Below are 12434 nucleotides of genomic sequence, written 5' to 3' on the forward strand. Positions count from 1 at the left end.
ACAGGGAGGATCTCCCCTATGTCTCTATAAGCACTTAATGAGATGGCCCACCTAGGCCAGTCCTTCGTGAACAAAGAAACAAAGCCACTCAACTAGTGAGCAGTAATTCTATGAAAATAAAACATCAGGACTCCTTACTCACAGTGTTTTCTCCCTTTGCATCCAAGACAACTCAAACCCAAATTGTCTATACATAAAAGATAAAGTCAAACACAACAGCAGAAATCACAAATGAGATTTCATATGATGCAGTCAAAGCTTCTTTGTGGTACGAAAGGCACTCCCATTATTTTGTATACACACTGCCACATTTTGGATAGAACATTTTCCAAAAATGTTATATTAAATGTTACCAATATCTTGTGTTTTTTAGAATGACATTTAGGGGCTTAAGAGGTTTAATTTGCTCATAGAAATTATTATTACAATAAATTAGTTATTTACAGTGATGTCCTCTGACAATGGTATTTGAAAAGTGTATGACAAATTCTGAGTGGATGCACTTAAGGATTTACAGGAGTGCTTCTCAAACGTTAATATGAATTTGAATCATCTGGGGATATCGATAAAAGGTAAATTCTGATTCAGTAGATCTGGGATGGGGCCAGAAATTCTGCATCTTCAAAAAGTTCCCAGATGACGTCCTGGAAGCTGTTTGAGTAGGAAGGATTTGGAATCCTTGGAGGCCCATTATAGATTTACATACCATTTACATCTAAACAGGAATTAACAATATGGGGATTTTAATGTCTTATTAAACTGAACTGTTTCTAGCAGTGTATTGCAATTACAATGTAAATTTCTTATCAAGTCATTTCTTTGAAAAATGCCTAGGTCAATGACTTTTATCTCTGATGTAACATTAGATTCACCCGAGGAGATTAAAAATCTACAAACATCAGACAGCATCGCAGGGATTCTCATTTAACTTGTCTGGGCATCCATATACTTGGGATGTGTGTTTTTCTATTAGTTTTATGCAATTTCATCACCTGTGAGGTTTGTGTATCCCCTACGCAGTGAAGGCAGATAACGTTCCCATCTCAGTGATCGCTGACATTGCCCTTTAAAACCACACCTGCTTCCCTACCAGCTTCCTCCACTTCCTCAACTCCTGGCAACCACTAATCTGTTTTCCATTTTTAAAATTGGGTTATTTCAAGATTTTTATGTAAATGGAATTGTACAGTATGTAACCTTTTGACATTGGCTTTTATCACTCAGCATAATTCTCCGGGAACAATTCCAGAAAAACTTTCATTTTTATTGTTGAGCAGCATTCCAAGGCATGGATGTGCCACACTTTAGGAATTCACTCCTTGAAAGGGTGAAGATAATGTGAAATGCCCTAGCCCAATGTGATGCTGATGTGTTCAAGGGCCCAGATCAGCTGGTACCTGGATATTTGGTCAAATATTATTCTGGGTGTGTCTGTGAGGATGTTTCTGGATGAGATTAACATTTGAATCCATGGACTGAGTAAAGCCTATTGCCCGCCTACTCATCCAATCAGTTGAAGGTCTGGAGAGAATAAAAGGCTGAACCTCCTTGAGTAGAGGGGAACTCCTTCCCAACTGCCTTGACCTTACATCCATTGTTTTCTGCCTTTGGACTCAAACTGAAATAGTATCTCTTCACTTTGATCTTGAGCCTGCCAGCTTTCAGACTGGAACCCACATCACCAGCTCTCCTGGCCCTATAGCCTGCTAACTGTAGATCTTGAGAATTCTTGGCCTTTAGAGTCACACAAGCCAACTCTTTACAATAAATAACTCCTGTTGGTTCTGTTCATCTGGAGACCCTTGACTAGTGCGTTCAGCGTGTGGCATAAAGTAGGTAATTAAATGTTTACTGAATCTGGATCTGAACCCAAGGAGAACTGACAACTAAGTAAACTTTTCAAGTCTTTAAAAGAAGGGTGTTTGGTGGCGCATTGTGATGGATGATGTAGGAGGCTAGGCAACTCGGCAGGGTGGATCAAATATTGATGGAGCAGACGAGAGCGGAAAAGCCCACTTGGTCATTCTCCCTCAACTTAGGATGATTCACCAGGGGACCCAAGCTCTCACCTGGATTAAGTCATCAGGCACAGAGTTCATTGGACCAGAGAGAAACCATGGAGCACCATGGAACCTGTTGGTAGAACTTGGTTCTAGCCTTTACCTACCACTTGATAGAACCAGTTAGGATGACTTCACTTCTTTGACTCCTAGGATTCTTAAGTGTACAGTTGGGGTAGTTGCTGCACTGCACATCTCACATAAATACAAGGATTCCCACAAGGATTGGGGATACAGGTATGAAAGGTCTTTATAAATCATCAATCACTATGACAACGTAAACTATCATTTTCCTTACTCCTGTTCTAGCAACACACAAGCTTGTTTGCACTAATCATCAGGAAATAAAAAATCAGGACAGATTGAGGAGATACTTGAGTTTAAGACATTGGCAGAGTTTCTCAGAGCACTGTCTGGAACCTCCTGGCCCAGGATCACTGGGAGTGCTGATTTCTGAACCCGCCTCAGAAGGACTAGATCAGGACCTTGGGGAGGAATGGCTCGTTGAAATCCAAAGTTTGAAAACTTTCATTTCTGCTCCTTATAGGAAATGCAGTGATATCTAGGGCTCCCGGATATGATGACAACTGGGCCAGTGAGGGTGAATTCAACATTCCACACTAATCTTTGGGAAGGAAAGGAAAACAAAGGTGTTTATTGCAAAGAACTAAAATGAGATCCAAAGCATAAAAATTAAGCCACATGTATAAAAATCTGCCATGCCATAAAATACCTCTATTTTATAGTATCATTCTATACTCATAGAATGCCATTCTCTATTGTGTAAGATATCACTGTAAAAATAAATAGCAAGTTTATTTCTCCATCTCTGTTTATGCTTAAAGCCATTAATAGTTTGGTATTTTATTTCATGTAACAAGTGGTGACTTAATTGCAGATACAGTAGAAAAAAAATTTGTAAACACTGATTTGTGGGCTCTTCTTTCCATTGCTTTCTTATCCTTCCCTTAGTTAGTTAGGGGAAATCATATTGAGGGGGATAGATTTTATTTAGGGATAATGAAAAGACACAGATAATGGTCAAGTTTTTGACTTCCAAAAATATTGGGGAAGAAATAGAATAAGTAGACTTAATAACCTAAAAACACTTTCTGCTGGAACATACAAGAAATACTGAAAAAATTACAAACTTCTTTTTAAATGTATCACAGAACTCATAATAATAAAGGAAATCCCTAATGGGTAAAAAGTCAAGAGGGAGCCAGAAATCAAGAATTGACTAGGACCTTAGGGCCAAATCCTGCTACCTGGAAACAGAGAGAGTGGGCTCTTGGGAACTAGGGCACTTGGCTTTCAAAGGCAAATGGGGTCAGAGAATAAGGGTTTGGGGCTGTGTAAAGTGAGTAGTATTAGAGGTGAGACCTTCGAAATAAAACTAAAATTCACTGTTTGACAAAGAAACTAGACTATTTGGCTCAGAGTTTCAATCATGGAAAGAAAAATTATTGCTTTCATACAAGCCATATTTCTGAACTAAAAACAATTTATAAAATCAGTAGCATAACAAAGTCCACTGACTGTATTTGTAAGTTTGAAACACACTTATAAGCAATGGATACATCAAAAGAAACCATAATGGAAATGAGATAACATTTAGAACTGAAGAAAAATCTCCTAGGTTACAGTTAAAGCAATATTTAGAGGGAAATACATAGGCCTAATTGCTTATGTTAGTAAATAGAAAGATAACTAAAAGTTAGCTAAATACCCCTCAAAGAAAATTTGGGAAAAACAATACAGTGAATTGAATAAAGTAAATAGAATAATACAGTTGACATCAGAAATTAACAGAATAAAAATAAACAAAACAATCAATTAATCAAAAGATGAGTCGTCGAAAACACTGATAAAATAGGTAAATTTCTGAAAGCTTGATCGAGCTAATCACTATCATAGAGACCTAAGAAGGTACCATAAAAATCACTGATAATGTTAAATATATAATCAAAATTACGTTCTGTAGTATCATGCGAATGGTGCATAATTGACTTACAGCTCTCGTTTAGAAATTAAAAAGCAAATTTAGTAAAAAATAACCATAGCTATAATAATCTGTAATTAGTTACACGATATAAAATCATATACATTTTAACATCACTAACCTAAAATGTAAGTGGGAAGAGAGTTAAATTATAAAGCATAGAAATTCTACAGAAGTTAATAGTTTGAAATAGGGTGTTAGAGGTTTAAGATATTTTAGTAAGCCTAATGATAACCAACTAGGAAAAAAAACCTATAATAATTACCCAAAAGAACATGATAAAGGATTCAAAGTATGCTGATACCACAACACATCAAAATACACAAAAAGGACAGCAGGATAAGTAGCAAAGAACAAAATAACCAGAAAACAATGAACAAATGGCAATAATAAATCCCTTACTTATCAACAATTATTTAAAATGTAAATGGATTAAATTCTCCAACAAAATATATGGAATGGCTAAAAGGATTTAAGAAATCCAACAATATGCTGCTCACATGAGTCTTTAGCTTTAAGGACACATACACTGAGAGTAAAGGGATGGAAAAAGACATTTCAAGCAAATGGTAACAAGAAAAACAAAGCAGGTAACGATGCTTATATAAGACAAAACAGACTTTATAAAGGGTATAAAAAGACAAAGAAGGTCACAAGATGATAAAGGGGCAAATCCAGCAAGATGATATGACAATTAAAAATATTTATGTGTAGGGGCACCTGGGTGGCTCAGTCGACTGAGCATCTGACTTTGGCTCAGATCATGATCTCACAATTCCTGAGTTCAAGCCCTGTGTCTGGCTCTGTGCTGACAGCTCAGATTCAGATTCAGATTCTGTGTCTTCTGTCTCTGCCCCTCCCTCACTCATGCTCTGTCTCTCTCAAAAATAAACATTAGGGTTTTTTTTAATTTATGTGTAAAAAATATAAAATAAAATAAAATAAAAATGTTAAAAATAATAAAAAATAAAAATATTTATGTGGCCAAGATATAAGCATCTAAATACACAAAACAAAAGCTAATAAAAACAAAAGGAGTCATAAACAGCAATAGTAGTTGAGGACTTTAATACCTCACTCTCAACAACGGACAGATCATCCAGACAGAGAATCAATAAGAAAGCAGAAGATTTAAACAACAATTAGACCAAATGGACTAACAGGCAGATACAGAATACTCTATTCAACAAGAGCTAGATATACATTTTTCTCAAGTGCACATAGAAAATTTTCTAAAAGAGACCATGTGTGTGGCCACAAAATCAGTCTTGGATAATTTGAAAAGAGTGAAATCATGCCATGTATCTTCTCTGGCCACAGTAGTATGAAGCTGGAAATCAATAACAAGAAAACTAAATAATTTAGTTTATGAATACACATAAATTCAACAACACTCACCTGAACCAATGGATCAGAGAAGAAATTAAAGGAGAAATAAAGTATCTTGAGATCCGTGAAAATGGAAACACAACATAACAAAACTTATGGTATCCAGCAAAAATGGTTTTAGGAGAGAGGTTCATAGCAATAAATGCCTACCTTAGAAAGACACCTCCTCCCCGCACCAAAAAAATAAAACAAAAAACAAAACAAAACAAATGCAACCTATCTCTACACCTTAATGCAGTAAAAATAACAGAGGCCAAAGATAGAAGAAAGAAAATAATATAGAGCAGAAATAAATGAAATAGATAACAGGAAAACAATATAAATGATTAACCAAATTAAGAGTGTTTTTTGCAAAAGTAAACAAAAGTGACAAACTTTTACCTAGACTAACCAAAGAAAAAAGAGAGGACCCAAATCAACAAAATTATAAATAAAAAAGGAGACATTAAAACGGATACTACTGAAATATAAAGAATCATGACAGAATGCTATGAACAACTATATGCCAACAAATTGGACAATCTAGAAGAAATGGAAAAATTCTGAGAAGCATAGAACTCACCAAAATGGAATCAGGAATAAATAGAAAATCTGAATAGACCAGTTATTAGTAATGAGACTGAAGCAGTAATCAAAATTCTCACAACACAGAAAAGCCCGGACCAGATGTTTCACTGCTGAATTTTACCAAACACTTAAGAATTAATGCCAGTTCTTCCCAAATATTTTCAAAAAATTGTAGAGCAGGGAACATCTATAAACTCATTTTATGAGGCCAGCATTATCTTGATACCAAAGTCACATAAGGACACTACCAGAAAAGAAGCTATAGACCAAAAACTCTGGAAAATATAGATGCCAAAGTTCTCAACAAAATACTAACAAACTGAATTCAGTACCACATCCAAAGGATGAGTCACCATGACCAAGTGGGATTTATACTTTGAATGCAAAATGGTGCAACACCTGCAAATCAATCAATGTAATACAGCAAATTAATAGGATTAAAGAAAAAAAATCATGTTCATCTCCATAGACACAGAAAGTCACATGATAAAATTCACCATACATTCATGATAAAAAAAATCTTAATAAATTATAGAAGAAACATATTTCACCATCATGAAAGCCATGTAGGATAAGTCCACAGCTACCATTATATTTAGCAGTGAAATATTGAAAGCTTTTCCTTTAAGATCAAAAACAAGACAAGGGTGCCCACTCATACTAGTCTTATGCTACATAATAGAAGTCCACGCCAGAACAGCCAAACAAGAAAGAGACATAAAATACATCATAACTGGGAAGAAAAAAATTTCTCTATTTGAAGATAACATGATTTTATATAGAGAAAATACTAAAGAATACAAGCACCACCACCACCACCACCAACAACCAAATCTAATCAATGAATTCAGTAAAGCTGTAAGACACAAAATTAACCTAAAGAATCAGTTTTTCTATATATTAATGACGAGTTATCTGAAAAAAGAAATAAACAAAATGATCCCATTGCTAATAGCATTAAAAACAAATACAAAGGAATAAACTTAGCAAGGAGGTTAAAATTCTCCCCTTGGAAAACTACAAGATATTGATGAAATAAATCAAAGAACACACCAAAAAATGGAAAAGTATCTTACATTCATATCTTAGAAGAATACTGTTAAAATGTCAATACAACCAAACACCCATATAAAGAATTGATATATTTTTTTCAAGTTTCTGTTTAAATTCGTTAGTTAGGCTATAGCATGATATTAGTTTCAGGAGTATTATTTAGTGATTCATCACTTACATGTAACAGTGCTCATCACAAGTGCCCTCCTTAATACCCATCACCCATTTAGCCCATCCCCCTGCCAACCTCCCCTCCAGCAACTCTTAGTTTTTCTCTATAGTTAAGAGTCTGTTTTAGGGTTTGTCTCTCATTTCTCCCCATATGTTCATCTGTTTTGTTTCTTGGCTATTGTTGATAATGCTGCTATAAATAACATTGGGGTGCATGTGTCCCTTTGAATCTGTATCAAGGTGCTAATGACATTTGTTTACAGAAGTAGGAAAATAATTACAAAATTTATATTAAACTGCCAAAGACTCCAAATAACCAAAGTAATTCTGTGCAAGAAGAACAAAGCAGAAGGCATCACACTTTCTGATTTTAAGCTGTAGTAAAAAACTATAGTGCTCAAAACTATGTGGTACTAGCGTAAAAACAGACCAAGAGATCAATGAAACAGAATTGAGAGCCCACAAATAAACTCAAGAATATACAGGCAACTAATATTTGACAAAGGAGCCTAAAATATTCAACAGAGAAAAGTCCGTCTCTTCAATAAGTGGTGCTGGGAAAATGGAACATTCACGTGTAAAAGAAAGAAATTAGACTCCTATCTTACATGCTCATAAAAATAGATTAAAGACCTAAAGCTAAGACCTAAAACCATGAAATTCCTGAAAGAAAATACAAAAAGTTCTGAGACGTGGATCTTGGCGGTGGTGTTTAGATACCCAAAGCGAAGGCAACAAAATAAAAACTACACAAGTAGGACTACCTCAAACTTAAAAGCTTCTGTGCAGCAAAAGAAACAAACAACCAAAAGAAAAGAACAGACAACTTATGGAATGGGAGGCAATATTTGCAAACCATGTACTGGATAAGCATTTAATATCCAAAATAAGGAATTCATGCACTCAAGAGCAACAAACAAAACAAAAAATAATCCAATTAAAATGTGTAACTGAGCCGAATAGACAATTTTCCAAAGAAGAATGACCAACAGGTACGTGAAAATGTGCTAATACCACTAGTTATCAGAGAATTGCAAATCAAAACTACAGCGAAATACCACCTCACACCTGTTAGGATGGCCATCACCAAAAAGACAAAAGACAATTCTGTGAAGGATTTGGGAAAAAGAAAACACTTGGGTACTTGTTTGGGGGGGTGGTTGTAAACTGGCACAGACACTACGGAAAACAGTATGGAGGTTGTCAAGAAATTAAAAATAGAAATACCAGTTCTGGAGAAAATGGCAGAGGATCCTAAGTTCACTGTGACCCACAGATATACCTACATAACACCCACAGCAGTATAAATAACCCAGAAAAGGACCCAAAGCCTGGCAGAGAAGACTTTCCATAGCTGATTGTAAAGTAGAGGTCATATTGAAAATGGTAGAAAGAGCAGAGACACGGTTGGGAAACAAACTGACCCGCAAGACTGTCTGCAGGAGGGAAGGACACCGCAGGCACAGAGAAAGGGGAGGAGCAGACCCCATACCAGTCACCTCCAGCATAGGGGACCAGCACTGGGAAGACAAATCCCCATAACATTTGCCTTTGAAAACTACAGGGGCCTAACTTCCTAAGTTTTTACAATCAGTGGGGCTCAACACCTGGAACTTTAAAAATCCGCAGGCTCAGCTCTGGGAGAGCCAGAGAGTAATAGGAAAATGAGTGCTCATCCTTAAGGAGCCAGCATAACAAATAGCCCCACTGAGATACAGCATAGAAAGAGCAGTTTGAAAAACACCTGCAGTACATGAGAAGGAGCTTTATTTACTAAGCTCAGAATGTGTGCTGGAGTGGCAGGGATCTGTAGAGCATTTCTCCAAGAACAAAAGAGTTGGGAGGCACGATTTCTCACCCCATCCCTAGCCTAGATAACCCCACACATGTGAGAAACACAATGAACGCTCTCCATGGGGTTTGCTAAAAGTGCCTGCCCCCTCTGCATTCTCCTGCAGTTCTGCCCCATCCCCCGCCCCCAGCAAAAGTCCGTCCAAAGCTGTGCCAAAAGCATGGCATTGTGCAACAGCCCTGACAGTGGCCAGCATTACTCCAAAGTGACTCCTGTCATGAGGCGAAGGGAAGATAGCCACACACACCAGTTTTACTGTGGCCCCAGAAGTGGGCTTGTGGCAGACATCTGGTCTGACTATAGGTCCTGCCCACCGATGAAAGCCTGTCAGGGAACGGTACAATGAGAGAACCCTGAAGTTCAGTGAGACTGCATCTCTGGAAAAGGCCTGGTCTGACAACTCAACCCCAAGGCAGTCTCGGACTGGCTCATTAACAATACAGGGAGCAAACGCTGCCCACAACAGGCAAAGAGAGCCATTTCAGATGACTGGACTGAAGGCAAATGTAGTTCAGCCAGCAACAGTGGGGTACCCACAACATGCAATGGAGACAGTCCCCTGAAGCATCAGGTTCTGGTAAACAGGGGACATTGCACTGCAGGGCACCACAGGATCTCTTCTTCATGAAGCCACTACTTTCAAGATCAGGAGACATAGCTGAGTTTTCTAACACATAGAAACACACAGAAAGAGTTAGACAAAATGGGGAGACAGGTGAATATGTCCCCAGTAAAGAATAGGACAAAATCACAGCAAAAGAGCTGCATAAAATGGAGATAAGCAATATACTTGATCGAGAATTTTAAATAATGGTGATAAAGACACTCACAGGACTTGAGAAAAGAGTGGAGGCCCTCAGTGAGACCCTCAACAAAAAGACAGAAAATACAAAAAAGAATAAATCAGAGACGAAGAACTCAAAAACAATTTTAAAATACACTATAGGGATGGGGCACCTGGGAGGCTCAGTTTGTTGAATGTCGGACTCTTGATTTCTACTCAGGTCAGGATCCCAGGGCTGCAAGATTGAGCCATGTGTTGGGTTCTGCACTGAGCATGGACCCTGCATGAGGTGTCCACTCTCTCCCTCCCCCCCCTCCCCCCTCAGCCCCTCCCCCACTTGCATACACTCTCTCTAAAATAAAAAAATACACTATAGGGAATAAACAGTAGACTAGAGAAATTGACCAATCAGCTGGAAAATGGAGAAATAAAAAGCAATCAAGATGAACAGGAGAAAGAAAAAAGAAAAGAGTAATAAAAACTGAGAATAAGTGAAGACAACTCAGTGATAATATCAAGCATAGTAACATTTGCATTATAGGGATCCCAGAAGGAGGAGAGAAAGAAAAGGGAGCAGAAAAAAATTATTTGAAGAAATAATGGCTGGAAACTTCCAAAATCTGGGAAAGGAAACAGAAATCCAGATCCAGGAGGCACAGAGAGCCCCCAACAAAATCAACCCAAGGAAGTCCACATGAAGACATATAGTAACTAAAATGGCAACAAAGTAGTGAGAGAGAATTTTAAAAGCAGAAAGAGAAAAGAAAGCAGTTACATACAAGGAAAGCCCCATAAGGCTGCCAGCTAATTTTTCAGCAGAAACTTTGCAGTTCACAAGGGAGTGGCATGATATATGTAAAGTGCTGAAAAGAAAAAGCCTGCAACCAAGAATACTCTATCCAGAAAGGCTATCATTCAGAATAAGAGAGATAAAGAGTTTCCCAGACACACAAAAAAAGTTAAGATAATTCATCACCACTAACCCAATCTTACAAGAATTGTTAAGGGGATTCTTTGAGTGGAAAGGAAAGATCATAAGCAGGAGTAAGAATAGAAGGAAGCATAAATATAGTAAAATCAATATATCTATAAGAAATCACTCAAGATATTAACAAAATAAAAGAATGTAAACTGTGACAACATATACCTAAAGTATGGGGAAAGGGAGTAAAAATTTAGTACTTGTAGAATGGGTTCAAACTTAAATGACCATCAACTTAATGTAGACAGACTACTCTATGCATAAGATGTTAAAGATGAATCTAATGGTAACCACAAATCATAACCCTGTAATGGATTTGCAAAGAAAATAGAAAGAAAGAAAGAAAGAAAGAAAGAAAGAAAGAAAGAAAGAAAGAAAGAAACATATATCATTAAAGAAAGACAGCAAATCATGAGAGAAGATAGCAAGAAAAGAAAGCAACATAAAAGAACTACAAACACAACCTTAAAACAAGTAACACAATGGCAATAAGTACATACTTATCAATAACTTTAAATGAAAATAGACTAAATGTTCCAATAAAAAACATACGGTTATTGAATGGATAGAAAATCAAGAGCTATTTACATGCTGCCTACAAGCGAGTCATTTCAGACCTAAACACATGCAGATTCAAAGTGAAGGGGTGGAAAAACATGTGCCATGCAACTGGAAGTGAAAAGAAAACTGGGGTGGCAATACTTATATCAGACAAAATAGCTAAAAACAAAGACTGTAACAAGAGAAAAGGAAGGGCACTATATAATCATAAAGAGAATAATATAACAAGAAGATATAACAATTCTAAATATTTAGGCACCCAACATGCAAGCACCCAAATACATAGAGCAACTATTAACAAACTTAAAGGAAATAATCAATAGTAATATAGTAATAGGAGATTTTAACATCCTACTTACATCAATAGATATATCATCCAAACAGAAAATCAACAAGGAAAACAGTGGCTTTGAATGACACACTGGACAAGACGGATCTAACATTCCATCCTAAAACAGTGGATTACACATTCTTTTCAAGTACACGTGGACTATTCTTCAGAATACATCACATGTTAGACCACAAAACAAGTCTCAATGAATTAAAAAAAAAATCGAAGTCATATTATCCATCTTTCCTGCCCACAATGCTATGAAACTAGAAATCAACAAAAAAAATCAGAAAAGAACACAAACACATGGAAGTTAAATAACATGCTGCTAAATAATGAATGGATCAACCAAGGAATCAAAAAGAAAATAAAAAATACAGTGGTCTAAAATCTTTGAAACGCAACAAAATCTATTCCAAGAGGGAAATTTATAGCAATACATGCCTATCTCAGGAAGAAAAATCTCAAATAAACAACCTAACCTTACACCTAAAAGGAGCTAGAAAAAGAACAACAAACAAGACCCAAAACCACCAGAAGGAAGAAATAATAAAGATTAGAGCAGAAATAAGTGGCAAAGAAACAACAACAAAAAAAATGAATAGAACAGATCACTGAAACTAGGGGCTGATTCTTTGGAACGATTAACAAAATTGATAAGCCTGTAGCCAGACACATCAAA

Source organism: Acinonyx jubatus, chromosome B1 (assembly GCF_027475565.1).
Source record: "Acinonyx jubatus isolate Ajub_Pintada_27869175 chromosome B1, VMU_Ajub_asm_v1.0, whole genome shotgun sequence".
Lineage (NCBI taxonomy): Eukaryota > Metazoa > Chordata > Mammalia > Carnivora > Felidae > Acinonyx > Acinonyx jubatus.